At 42.1% G+C, this 14,536-nt stretch overlaps 1 protein-coding gene across 3 annotated transcripts in view; it reads right to left on the minus strand.

Annotated features, from left to right (window-relative positions):
- Nucleotides 1-14,536, minus strand: part of JMJD1C (jumonji domain containing 1C) — a 302,451-nt gene that overhangs the window by 125,231 nt on the left and 162,684 nt on the right. Inside the window, exon 1 of one of the 3 annotated variants that reach the window (XM_074958856.1) lies at nucleotides 1,686-1,824. The exons of the other annotated variants lie outside the window; for them this stretch is intronic. The gene's annotated coding sequence lies outside the window, so the exon portion shown is untranslated. Of the gene's footprint in view, nucleotides 1-1,685; nucleotides 1,825-14,536 lie in introns of those variants that run through there. 3 annotated transcript variants of the gene reach the window in all.

Below are 14,536 nucleotides of genomic sequence, written 5' to 3' on the forward strand. Positions count from 1 at the left end.
CATAATACACAAGTTCTACGGTACTAAATGACCTGAATCTACAAAGAGGTAAACTAGATATTTACATTTAAGTAAATGCACTGATTTCATAAGTAAAAAAAAATTTAAGTATTTCACACACAAAAAAAATCATGACACACATACCTTTATAACCAACTAAATACATTCCGATATACAAATTTATTTTAGTATTTACTACATGCACTAGATACATTTTCATCTATGAATAATTTCTAACATGTTCTTCAAAAAAAAATGAAGGGCACATCTAAAATCATTTAAATTCAACATACACCCAGTTTTAAGTGGCAAACAATGTATCCATTATTCATCTAAATACTTAAGTCATCAGAAGCATAATCACATGTTCTACTAACATGCCAACACACCATCTTCATATATGAAAACAAGAAATTATGTATGCATTTATTTTAATAAAGCAAAAACTTAAAATTCTGCTAACAGTATTCTGGCTTTTCCAGTGAATTAGTACTAAATATTTTATCGGTCTAAGTGCATTTGGAATGTAAAGAAATGTAAATAGAACATGTGCATAATAAGTAAGTAATTCAAGACTGGGCAGATCTATCATTCTGCTAGGTACTTCTACAGCCTTAGGGAGCTGCTATCTGATGAAAGTCACTGTGGAATACAATTCTGGCCACAAAACAGCCTAGAATTCAATACTAATGCAGAAGACTGTTAAAGTAACAGAAAAATTGCTTTTATATTCTATATTCAGCGCTGGAAAAGAATATCTACCTACTGGTTACGTAAATGGCACTAACATGTTAACTAGAATATCACATACTGAACCAAACTACAATAAATTCCCAATAGTGTGTGGATGTCTGCCTTATTATGGCCTACCACTACATAGGAAAAATGCTTAGAACAACTGTATCCTGTTTGGAGTTCCATGGTGCACTACATTCCATTCACATGAGAAAAAGCAGACCAGATGAGCCTTCCCTGAAAGGCATTTTTAAAATAAATCAGCCACAGTCCTTACAACACAATTGAGCTGCTCAACACACACCATGTTGAAAGCACACCATTTAAAATGTAACAGGAAATACATACATCGTTTACAATATTTTTTCCATGATTTTTTAATTTTGACAATACTCAATCCTTTAAATATTTTTAGAAAACTACCTATATAAAAATAGGTTTTTGTTGACACCTTTTGCATCTCACAAATACGAGGTTTGCAAACAAACATTAATATAACCAATACCTTAATATGATACTGCAAGTTTTATTTAACATAACATTAGTGTCCTGTAGGAATGTCAAATCTAACCTCTCAGCCAGACAGGGCTTTGGAACAACCACCACAGTTGTTAGAAAATACCTGGGGTGCTATTAGAAGAAAAATCAGCATATCTGGAATAAAAGTTAAACTGTTTAAAAACACTGAGTGAAGTAAGGGCAACACAATACACAGCCTACCAGCAGCTTCTTATACTGTATCTTTTTATATATATCTATTATTCCTTTCTCAATGTCCTAAGAGAACTGAGTTTTATTAAAACTATTTTTAAAGTGAAATACTGTTTTGCTATAGTTCTAAAACTGAGAAATCTCAAATAGCCCATTCCATACTCAGTGAAGAAAAAATGTATCCAAAACTTAAGTATTAATTCAAAAAAGACAAGAAAAGAACAAAATATAAATCTTACTTTGTCCTCGACAGTCTCAAAGTAGCTTTCTTACAAGTCATGGCAGTCAGATAGCTGGTAAATCTCCCATTTGTTCTAGAACAGTGTTTTCACAGGATCTCACCCACTCATACACACCACTTTAGTCTTCAAAATCAAAAGAAAATGTTTTTTAATCAACTATTTCCGGATTCACTTGCATCTTTGACACTGAACATTCAGAAAAGCTAAGAAATGAAAATCAAGCCCAGGCTGTAACCTAACAAGTACTCGACGAGCAAATCCTGTCTCCGTCTCAGCCCTGGCACGGAGGCGGAGTACAACTCGGTCTTTGTCATCAACAGTGTGGTGTTAACGACTGAGAAATCCTGCAGCTGAAGCACTATTGCGTCCCCAGATCTGGGTCATGATAATTTCTGCCGAGCCTGCTTACATAACCAAGCAGACACTCCAAACAGACAGCACATCGAGACAGCAGCTAGATATCCACAGAAAAAAAGCCTCTCGAAGGATACTTCTCTCTGTCTGGAAACACAGTGCAATAGCTTCCAGCAGCGCAGACACCCAAATGAGAAACCAGCTCTTTGCTTAGGGCATGTTGCAAGAAGGGAAGAGGCGGTGCTCTGTAAACTGTAACTAATCCCCCGTCACAGGTGGTGATGGAGTCACTTCCAGCACGAGTCACATTACTGATTACTCATTTGGCTGGCCAGAGAGAGTGGGTCATAATTTTAACTACAGACAAAGCCAGACTAGTGGCGAGACTGACAGCTCAAGTTTACCGTCCTTGCCATACAGCAAATGCAGATATCAAGTTTTCACTTTCCCGATTTACTTGAAAGAGACAGGATTTAAGAATACAAATGATAGGCCTCTGGTGTCTGTCTCGCTCCTAAAGGAGAATGTCAATTTGGATTCTAACACCCTAGCCATTCTACAATTTTATAGCAAACTGCTACTAAACAATTCTGATTTCCTAAACTGTTTTAGATAATGAACAAGAACCGGTATTGGATCTAACTCTCAAAACAATCTAATCTTTAATTGTTAGCAAAGATAAGTAAAATGCAATTTGTGCAGTGTATTAGTATTTTACAAAATCTAAGCTTTCTTTCTTTCAAATCTCAGTGTAATAAACAATGTAAACAGCTTTGATTCTGATTTTTTTTTAAAGAAACACACCAGAAACCTAATTTAGTTTGCTGTTCATTCACTATTATTATTATAAAAGTGCCAACAAATAGCCCTAAAACTGGGGAGGGGGAAAAAAAGATGGGTGCAGGATAACAGCTTTAATACGGGACTGATTTAAGACCAACATGCACTCAGATCAGAAGACGGTAAGGTAAAGTACATTCACAGCCAGGGGATTAAGCTATACCTCTTTTGCTGCTACAAGCCAACCACACTGCAAGATGAAATGGATTTGTGAAGTCTGGCAGGGTTTTACTATTTGGAAGCCCTTTAGTTTCCCACAAGATATGTTAACAGTTTATAACTGATGCAAAAGAAAAGGGGAGTTTTAAGTGTACATTTTTCCCCTCACTTTCTGAATACAACCTCCTAGCTGCTCTCCACTGCCAAATATTTACAACTCAATAAAAATGTGTGTTTTGGTGCTTTTGTACAGGAATTGCCAACTTATATAGTTACAACAAAAAAAAAGACATGACAGATTTTATTTGATAACTTGCCATAAATTACTGTAAATTTGATTCTACATGCTTTGTGCTTTTATTAATTATCGTTTGCATTAAAAACAGAACGAACAATGCACCAGACTTTATAAAGAGGAAAAAAAGTGTGTGAAGTGCAGTATCTAATATAAAAAACTGTTTCCAAACAATTATTCTAAAAATTCAGCAGTTATGCTCAATCTACTCTTCAGTTTTAGTTCACATACACAGCAGGTAGAAAAAATCATAAGGAAGGCTGGGATTACCAAACATACAGGCATTATTTCCTCCAAACTCTTTAAACAAAAAACAGTGGTACATTCTTTATTTTATGGAGGTCCGGGGAGGGGGACAGTTTGCCAAGAAAATAATATGAAATCAATTCTTGACTACCCCTGTTCTCATACTGAATTATTCCAAATGACAGACATAATAGTGAACTGGAATGCAATAAATATACCAAGACATGAAACCATAAAATTATGTGAGGTTAAAAATTAAAGGTGAACTGAAAGGTCTTTTGCCCACTAAAGACATTCTTCAGGGTAGGGTTTCTTCCATAGCAGTTCACGATACCTTATACACAAAACCAATGCATCAAACCATGATATCTGTGCTCACTTTAGGACATTACCTAGCCTAAATTAAGGCTGCATAACTGCACTTTAATTCAACGGGATTCTTATCCTCTCCTCAGAAATAATTTGAATTTTGATATTCCTTGGCCTTCTAGGCCTGCCAGTTCCAAGTGACAGAATCGGAATGGCTCAACCCAATTGCCACATATGGCAATCAGGGTTTTAGGAATGTTTTAAAAGACATTTCTGATACCTGCAGACTGGATAACTGTTTGATTTCAATAGCTAGAGAAATCAATTTAAACAGGCTGCATGGACCCCAAATTACACCTTTAGCAGAACGCACCCAGGGAAAGGTGATTTCAAGGGGTCTATTGGACTGAACAAACCTCTTCACAATCAGAGTTATCTGAATGTGTGGGGAAATGTTTAGGAGGGATGGATAGTACCTTCTTCCACCACTGGCAGATGATCAGAGGTGGAAGGTCTCCTAGATATACTTGGCCCTGCCTTAGTACAGGGGGCTGGACTAGATGACCTCTTGAGATCCAGTCCTACAATTCTATGATTTTATACTCCTAACCAGCAGTCAAAGATATGAGAGCTCTTCCTCACCCCCACCAAAGAAACATTTTAAAATAAAAACTTTAGTCACATTAACGTCACTAGATTTTCCTTCTGCTATCTTTTTTTTTTTTTTTGGAACATTTCAACTACTTTCACCAACAGCAAGATTGGTCATGAGAAGAGATGGCAGTAGAGAAAGAGAAACAGCACTTCTTTAGACTTTATTTACATCAACTTCATACATTTCTTGAGATGCTCATCAATTCTCTGGCACTGAGCAGAACTTCCCTCACTCCCTTATGCTTCAGGGATAATCATATCAAATAGTTTAGCTCTGTGAAAGCTTCTCGTATTGACATGACTTGGAGTTGTTGGCTCAGCACCTATAAAAATCAGGGCTTTAGCTATTAGCGATATCAGCAGCTCTTTCAGGGGAAACAGAACCTTGGCTTCCCAACTTGGCAAGCAAGCAAGCAAGCAACAAACAGCAGTATTTTGTTTTGAAATTATTATTTTTAATTCTATACCTGCACTAGGCTAATACTTCGCGATCTTGGTTTTTAAAAAGCATTTTAGTTCAACCTTTAATAAGATGACTGTAGTTGTAGACCTCCCTAAAGAAAAATATACTGCTACTTCTCTTACTAACTACTTCCATTCACCTAGGCCTTCCCCCGCACCCCATTTACTAAGCCTTTCAGTAAGAGTTCCACTGCTGCAATTTATTCCAGTATTGAAACAACTGGAATATGCCTGTTACAAAGCACAATATATTTTTGTGATATTTAATTACGGAAATTCTGAACTCTCTGCACAACATCTGTCACAAGGCAGACAATTCTTAATAATGTCCAAGGCAGGCACTTGTTAAAATATAAATCACAAGGCTGTCTGGAGGGTTGACAAGTTTGAGTGTTTGGACAAAGCTTTATTAATAGACTGCAACTTAATAACAAAGAAAATTAATATCTACTATGGCAATGCTTTTGCACACTAACGAAAATATTTTGCTAAAAATACTTAACTAGAACCACATATGCATGGAATAGTAGCTAAAAGTAAATGATAAATTAATTTCCATTTTAATATTTTATTTTACAGTGTTCTCAATGAAAATCCACTAACCATGCTAAGGACCTCTATATTCTGAGATAGTTAAAACTGGTGCAAACAGCTACAGTAGGTCCGCTGCACCAATATAACGAGATTTATACCAGTGTGGCCTACTCTTGTAACTTACAAATATTTTTGTAAAACCAGTGTTATAAAACCACTGAAGATAAAATTAATATATCACTTAAAAATGAGGGTCTTGTAACATGGAATATGTAGGTGACTTATTTCTGAGACTGATAGAAAACACTAATATCTGAGTTTGTTGTTGAAAAACACAAACTTATACACTTGAACAGCAGCTTACTTTACAGTTATATACATTTCAGCACTAGTTTAAATCAGCATTTGCTTCATTTCACAACCAGGCATAAACGCTGTCCAACGATCCATATCATAAACTTAAAAAACAGAGCTGTCTTTGTTCCTTGGCACTGCCAGTCCCCTATGGAATCAAGCAGCACACACAACTGCAGTTGGCAAACAATCCATGACCTTCATTTACTGTCTTGGCTTAATGCCATAGGATTCATGTGTTACTGGTAACATAGTGTACCTATTTTACAGAAAAACCTTCAAACTAGCTTAAAATCTATGAAAAGTATCCAAACATTTCAGCCATTAAAGAAAACTGTATCATAATTTGTAAATTTTGCTACTATTAAAAATTTCTTTGGTATAGTCCAAGAACACACCCAACTCTTTTAATCTGATTAGACAGACAGACAGACAGAGACATGAGACAATGTATTTTTCAGATTTTGTGTTTTTAGAATTTGGGATAAAAAAATCTACGTGAAATAATATAACAGCAATTTCAGTTTTACAATTAATTTTTTAACCCATTCACAAAGATGGGAGGGAGGCACTTTGTAACCAGTTTGATTATTTCTCCAAGTAATCTTTAAAACTTTCCTTACTCAAAGAAAGCAACATACAATAGTTGCATGTTCAATGCATTTTCAGTCATGTTTGTTCATTCAGGTCCTACCCAAATTTTGAACAATATTTATATACAAAACTACAAGGGGAATGTTCGTTATTGGCAGGGGCAGCACCTCATTCAGCTTCTTTGTTGTAGCGGAGGAAGAGGAGGAGTCTCAATGGCAAGCTGAACCTCATATCTGCAAGATGTCTGAGCCAGCATTGCAACTGTGAGCCATTGGCCTTCAGGTAGGCTTCTGGCATAACAGCCAGAAAACAGCATAAGCATGGGTAAATTAAAAGCATACATGGCACACCAGGAGCTTTATGGTTTACCTCTGTTTATTTGGGTTGAGGGTGAAGTTAAGAGGTTCAGCTTCAATACAGTGCATATCAACATAAATTTATTTATTAAGTGCATTATCGTAATGCCCAGTCATTGATCAGGAACGCCTTTTGGTAGGTGCCATACAAACAGACTAAAAAGATGGTCCTCACCCCGAAGAGCTTACAGTCCAAATATAAAACAAGAGACAATAAAACGTAAGCAGACAGACTAAAAGGGGAGTACATCCTTGACCCATCAGCTGTCTTCCACCCAGTCGACCATGCTCTTCTTCATGAAATCTTGTCCTCTGGTGGCTTCTGTGACTCTGTCCTCTCCCGGTTCTCCTCCAACCTCTCTAATCACTCCTTCAGTGTTAACTTCAGAGGATTCTCAACATCCCCTCCCACTTTCTGTGGGGGTTCCAAAGGACTCTGATCTTGATCCCCATTTCTCTTCCCTCTACATTTTATCTCTAGATAATTTCATGTGCAAACACAAATTCAACTATCATGTCTAAACTGACCATTCAGATTTCCTCTCTACTCCAGACCCCATCTCCTTCTGGCCAAACTGAAATCTCAACTTGTTTCTCTGACATCTCTTTTTGGATATCTAGCTATCAGCTCAAGCTCTACATGACTAAAAAGAGCTCAATCTCCCTCCCTGCCACTTCCTTTCTTGATCACTGTGGACACAACACTATTGTTCTGCTGGTCATTCAGGCCCATAACCTGCGTGGCATCTCTGACTCAGACCTCTCCCTAGGTCTTCACTTCCAGGCTACGTCCAAATCTTGAAGAATCTTTCTTCATAACACCTCAAAGATACTGCCTTATCTGCCCAGTTAAAACTCTTGTACAGACTCTTAATGTGTTTTGATTATTGCAACATTCTTCTTTCTGGCTTTGACTAATGTAATCTTGCCCCGTTCACATCCATTCAGAATGCTGCTGCAAAGATCATTCTTCTAACAGGTCACTTTCACCATTCTACCCCTCTAGTTGAATCCCTACATTGGTCCCTCTTTTATTTCACAAATGTAAGCTATTTGTCTTCACTTTCTACTCCTGGGGGAATTCTGCGCCAAAAAATTAAAAATTCTGCACACAATATTTTAAAATTCTACAAATTTTATTTGTCAATAAATAAATGTGGCTCCACCATGGCAGTGGGGAGCACAGGCCACTGGCTGCATTGAAGTGAGAAATCACCCTGAAGCCTCCACCTCTCCTGGTACAGGAACTCAGCAGTGAGGCTGCACCTGACCCTGACACAGTTCAAGGGCTGGGCCTGCCCCAGAAATAGCCCCAGGCCCTGCCCCTCTGTGCCAGGTGTGGGTGGGTCGACTCAGCCCAGCAGGCTCCAGTGGGTGGAGGGGTTTAGTGTGGGGGGGATCCAGGCATGGGGTGAGAGGTTTCAGTGCGGGGCAATCTGGGTGAGGGCAGCTCAGTGGGAGATCTGGATGCACAGAGGCTCATTGCGGGGTTCCGGGTGCAGGGGCAATGGGATCCAGGTAAAGGGGATTCAGGTAAAGTTGGCTGGGGCTCAGGAGGAGGGGCTTGGTGTGTGGAGATGGGGCTCGGGGGGGGGGGGGGAGATGCGGGTGCTGGGGGAGTGGGGCTTGACGTGGTGAGTGTCCAGGTGCAGCTGGTTGGGGATCACTGGGGTGGAGGAGTCTCAGAGGGGTACAAGTTTAGAGAGGTAGAGCTTGTCAGGGTGAGGGTTCGATGGGCCTGCTTAACAGGGGAGCCCCAGCTGCTGCCAAGGGGACGCCACATGCTGGGCTCCCGCTTTCCCCTATCCCCTTTTCTTCTGCATTCCCCTCCCTCTGCCCTCCCCACTGCCTCTTCCCCTCACCCCTCCCTACCCAGCCCCACCGTGGACAATCACTGTTGCAAGAATAGAAAACAGGAAGGTTCCCAGCACACAGAAGGGGAACGACTAGCACTAGGACCCAGGAGGCAGCGTTCAGCTGCAGAGTCAGCAGAGCCGAGACACAGCCTCCTTCAGCTGGGCAGCTCTGTGCTTGCAGAATGATGGGGGGCAGTGGCATGTAAGCCCGTGAGCCCCCCCATACCTCACCTCTGTTTGGAGGGGGCCATCCCCCCCCCCCGCGAAAGTGCGCCCATGGTCAACCTCTGCCCTTCCCCCCTCCCCCAGTGCAGCTTCCCTTTGCTTCCTTGCCATTTTCTGCAGGGAAACACAGGAAATCTTTGGGTGGGGGAGGGTGTTTTCTGTGGGTGTGCAGTCACAGAGAATCCCCCCAGGAGTAACTTTCAAGACCCTTCATGACCTATCCCCAACCTACCACTTATCTCTCATTCACGATCAAGATGTCAACTCCTCCCTGTGATGAAACCAAGATGCCAGCCTCCACTGCCCACTAGTTACATCAGGGGTGGGCAAACTTTTTGGCCCGAGGGCCACATCTGGGTGGGTAAACTGCTTGCAGGGCCGGGGCAGGGGGCTGGGGTGTGGGAGGAGGTGTGGTGTGCAGCAAGGGGCTCAGGAAAAGGGGTTGGGGCAGAGGAGGGGTGCGGGATGTATGAGGGGGCTCAGGGAAGGGGGTTAGGGTGCAGGAGGTTGAGGTGCAGGAGGGGTGCGGGGTGCGGCAGGGGCTCAGGACAAGGAGTTGAGGTGCAGGAGGGGTGCGAGGTGCAGGAGGGGCTCAGGACAAGGAGTTGAGGTGCAGGAGGGGTACGGGGGGCCTCAGGGTGGGGAGCTGGAGTGCAGGAGGGATGCGGGGTGCAGGCAGGGGGCTTAGGGCAGGGAGTTGGGGAGTGGGTCGCAGGAGGGGTTCAGGCTCTGGCCCAACGCCACTTGCCTAGAGCGGCTCCGGGGTGGCAGCAGCGTGCACGGTGGCCAGGGAAGGCTCCCTCCTTGCCTGCCTGCCCTGGCTCCGGCCCCTTACCACTCCGGGAAGCGGCTGGCACCACGTCCCTGTGGCCCCTAGGGAGGGGGTGCAGAGGGCTCCTCGTGTTTCCCTTGCCTGTGGGTATCTCCCCCGAAGCTACCATTGGCCATGGTAACCTGTTCCTGGCCAATGGGAGCTTTGGGGGAGGTACCCACAGGCAAGAGCAGCGTGTGGAGCTCTCTGCCGCCCCACCCCCATGGGCTGCAGGGATGTGGTGTGGCCACTTCCAGGATTGGCGTGGAGCCTGCGGCGGTGGCAAACCAGCGGGCCAGATCCAAAGCCCCAAGGGGCTGGATTTGGCCCGCGGGCTGTAGTTTCCACACCCCTGAATTACATTTTTAAACAAGCACCTTCGGGCTTCCTATCATGCTTGGGAGAAGTTCCCCGTGAACATCTGTCTAACTAATTCATTGTCTCCCTTCAGATTCCTCCTTAAAACGTTCTTTCTGTGATGCCGACAAAAGAAATGGAAAAGTTAGGCTGCTGAGGTGCTGAGATCATTGCCTGTCATGCTGACCAGAGCCTCATTGTTTTCTTATAGTCCCCCATCTATCTATTAGTCTGCATCCATTTGCTGTCTCTTGTTTTATGTTTATAACAGTAAGATCTTTGGGGTAAGGACTACCTTTTTATTTGGGGTTTGTATAGCATCTAGCACAATGGGGTCCTGGTCCATGACTACGACTTCTATTCGCTATTTATAATGTATATATTATTTATAAATAAAGACAAATAATAAACAACCATGACCTTAATGGACTAACGCCTATCTTCCATAGAGCAAGCCAGTCACAGAAGCAGAGCATGCTTTCCCACACTGCTTTGCTAATATTCGTCAACCATCTTTTCTGGAAGTACCCTAAAGATTCTTCAGTGTTCAAGCCTTGTGACAGACATGAGATGTTAGAACTGTGGAAATGTCAATTATTATTATAATGAGGTGTGCTAGATACTATGGGCATGGATCATTCATAACCCATGGGGGAGGGTTTCAGAGCTTTTTGTAGGAGCTAAAATCACTGAGGGAGAGGTTATTAATGCAAATTCCTAGACAGGTAAGTAACTCAGCAGGGAATTGTATATACTGGTTTTAATTGGGTTCAAGAGGCCCGGCAGACAAAAGACTGAATTATACAAAGAGACAGCCTGAGCTGACGGGGGGGACCCTCCTCAATCTATGAACTGACATGTATTTAATCCTGTAGCTCAAGTAGTGTAAGTGTGTGCTGTGGTGTTAAATGTTGAGGATTCAAAGCCTGATGATGCATGACTGAGGGATTGTTAAAGCTGCACGAAACAGAATTTGCTTTGGGGAAATGATGGGGTTCACCTGACCAAGAAAGGGAAGAGCATCTTCACACACTGGCTCATCAACTTAGTGAGAAGGGCTTTAAACAAGTTTCAAATGGTGCAGGTGACAAAAGCCCACAGATAAGTATAAAAAAGGCAACCTTAACAGACAGTTAAGATGTTGGGAGAGGGACATGGAAAATTACAATAGGGTCATAGGAGCAACAACAGAGAAATCAGTGGTGAGTGTGCTCAACATCTTAGATGTCTATACACAAATGCAAAGAGAATGGGGAATAAATATGTACTAATATTTCTAGTTCTTCCTAAGATAAACTATGACTTAACTGGCATCACAGAGACTTGGTGGGATAAGTCTCATGACTAGAATAATGGTATACAGAGATATAGCTTGTTCAGGAAAGACAGATAAGAAGGGAGGAGGTGTTGCATTATATACACACACATTCTGAGGTTCAGAAGGAGGTGAGAGGCAGAACAGTTGAGAGTCTCTGGGTAAAGATAAAAGTAAAAAACAGGGGTGATCTCATGGTAGGTGTCTCCTATAGACCACGAAATCAGGAAGGAGGAGGTGGCATTTCTAGAACAAACAGAACTATTCGAAACACAAGACGTGGTAGTAATGTGGTATTTTAACTACCCAGACATTTGCTGGAAACGTAATATGGCAAAACGCAACATTTCCATTAAGTTCTTGGAATGTATTGGGGACAGCTACTTCTTTCAGAAGATGGAGAAAGTAACTGGGAAATATGTATTTTAGACTTGATTCTGATGAACAGAGACAAATTAGTAACAAACACTGAGGGTGGAAGGCAATTTAGGTGAAAATGATCATGAAATGATGATTTCATGATTCTAATAAAAGAAAGGAGTGAGCAGCAGAATAAGTACAACAGACTTAAAAAAAACTTTAACAAACTTGGAAAACTGTTAGGTAAGGTCCCATGGGAAGAAAACCTAAGGGAAAAAGGAGTTGAGGTGAGTTGGTAGTTTCTGAGAGAGACAATATTGAAGGCAGAACTCCAAATTATCCCGATGTGAAGCAAAGATAAGAAGTATAGGAAGTGGCCAATATAGCTCCCTCGGGAGGTCTTTAATGACCTGAAAGTCAAAAAGGACTCCTACAAAAAGTAGAAACATGGATGAACTGTAAAGGTGGAATACACGAGAAGAGCACAAACATGTAGAAACAAAAATCAGAAAGGCTAAGGCACATAGATTCCAAATAGAGAAGGGACCATTGTGATCAACCAACCTGATCTCCTGTATAACGCAAGCCACAGAACTTAGCCAAAATAATTCCTTTAAACTAGAGCAGGGGTGGCCAACCTGTGGCTCCGGAGCCACATGTGGCTCCTTGTGTAGGCACTGACACCGGGACTGGAGCTACAGGCGCCAACTTTCCAATGTGCCGGAGTATGCTCAGTGCTCAACCCCTGGCTCTGACCCCACTTCTCCCATTCCCGCCCCCTCCCCTGAGCCTGCCCTTGCTCCTCCCCTCTCTCCCCCCAGAGCCTCCTGCATGTCACAAACAGCTGATCAGGAGGTGCGGGGAGAGAGGGGGAGGCGCTGACTGGCAGGGCTGCTGGTGCGTGGGAGGTGCTGGGAGCTGATGGGGGGCTGCTGACATTAATCTGTGGCTCTTTGACAATGTACATTGGTAAATTCTGGCTCCTTCTCAGGCTCAGGTTGGCCACCCCTAAACTAGAGCGTATCTCAGAAGAAGAAGAAAAAAATCTTGATTTAAAAATCGCCAGTGATGGAGAATCTATCACAATCTTTGGTAAACTGTTCAAACGGGTAATTACTCTTACCGTTAAAAAAATGTTTGCCTTATCTCCGGTCTGAATTTCTCTAGATTCAACTTCCAGCCACTGGACCTTGTTATACCTTTGTCTGCTCAACTGAAGAGCCCATTATCAAATAGTTCTTTCCCACATAGGTATTTATAGACTACGATCAAGTCACCCCTTAACCGTCTCTTTGTTGAGCTGAACAGTTTCAGCTCCTTCGGTCTAGCACTATCAGGCACTATTTTCTAATCCTTCAATCATTCTCATGTCTCTTCTCTTAACCCTCTCCAATTTATAAACATCCTTCTTGAACTGTGGACACCAGAACTGGACGCAATATTCCAGGAGCTGCTGCTAAATACAGAGGTAAAATAACTTCTCTACTCCTACTCAAGATTCTCCTGTTAATGCATCCACGGATCCCATTAGCTCTTTTGGCCTACAAACCCCCCCCCAAGACGCTCTGGTTAAACTTGGATTATTGCTGTGCACATTGTAAGATGAGCTATTGCCAGCAGGAGAGTGAGTTTGTGTGTGTGGTTTTTGGAGGGGGGGGTGTGTGGGGGGGGGGGGTGAGAAAACCTGGATTAGTGCTGGAAATGACCCACCTTGATTATCATGCGCATTATAAAGAGAAAAAAGAAAAGGAGTACTTGTGGCACCTTAGAGACTAACCAGTTTATTTGAGCATGAGCTTTCGTGAGCTACAGCTCACTTCATCGGATGCATAGCATATTGTGGAAACTGCAGTACTCCTTTTCTTTTTTCTTTTTACGAATACAGACTAACACGGCTGTTACTCTGAAACCTGTCATTATAAAGAGAGGTTTCAAAGAGGGATGGGCTATTACCAGCAGGAGAGTGAGTTTGTATGTGTGTCTGTGGGGGGTGGGGGGGGGCGGAGGGTGAGAAAACCTGGATTTGTGCTGGAAATGGCCCTCCTTGATGATCACTTTAGATAAGCTGTTACGAGCAGGACAGTGGGGTGGGAGGAAGTTTTGTTTCATGGTCTCTGTGTGTATATAATGTCTTCTGCAGTTTCCACAATATGCTATGCATCCGATGAAGCGAGCTGTAGCTCACGAAAGCTCATGCTCAAATAAACTGGTTAGTCTCTAAGGTGCCACAAGTACTCCTTTTCTTTTTTCTTTTTACGAATACAGACTAACACAGCTGTTACTCTGAAAGCATCACAATGGGAGCTCATGTTCACCTGATTATCCACCATAGTTCCCAAATCTTTTTCAGTCATGGCTTCCCAGGGTACAGTCTCCCATCCTGTAGACCTGGCCTACACTCTTTGTTCCTAGATGTATACACTTATATTTTGCATGAACTAACATGCATATTGGTTGCTTGCACCTAGCTTATCAAGCAATCCAGATTGCTCTGTAATTGTGATCTGTCCTCTTATTTATTTACCACTTCTCAATTCTGTGTCATCTGTAAACTTTATCAGTAATGATTTTATGTTTTTTTCCCGGTCATTAATAAAAATGTTAGAACAGCTTAGGGCCAAGAACCGCTTCCCTGTGAGAACTCTCTCTATGATAATTCCCTGTTTACAGTTACACTTTGAGACCTATTACTTAGCCAACTGTTAGTCCATTTAATGTGTGCCATATTAACTTTGTATCATTCTAGTTTTTTTAATCAAAATGTTGT

Source organism: Natator depressus, chromosome 7 (genome assembly GCF_965152275.1).
Source record: "Natator depressus isolate rNatDep1 chromosome 7, rNatDep2.hap1, whole genome shotgun sequence".
Taxonomy (NCBI): domain Eukaryota; kingdom Metazoa; phylum Chordata; order Testudines; family Cheloniidae; genus Natator; species Natator depressus.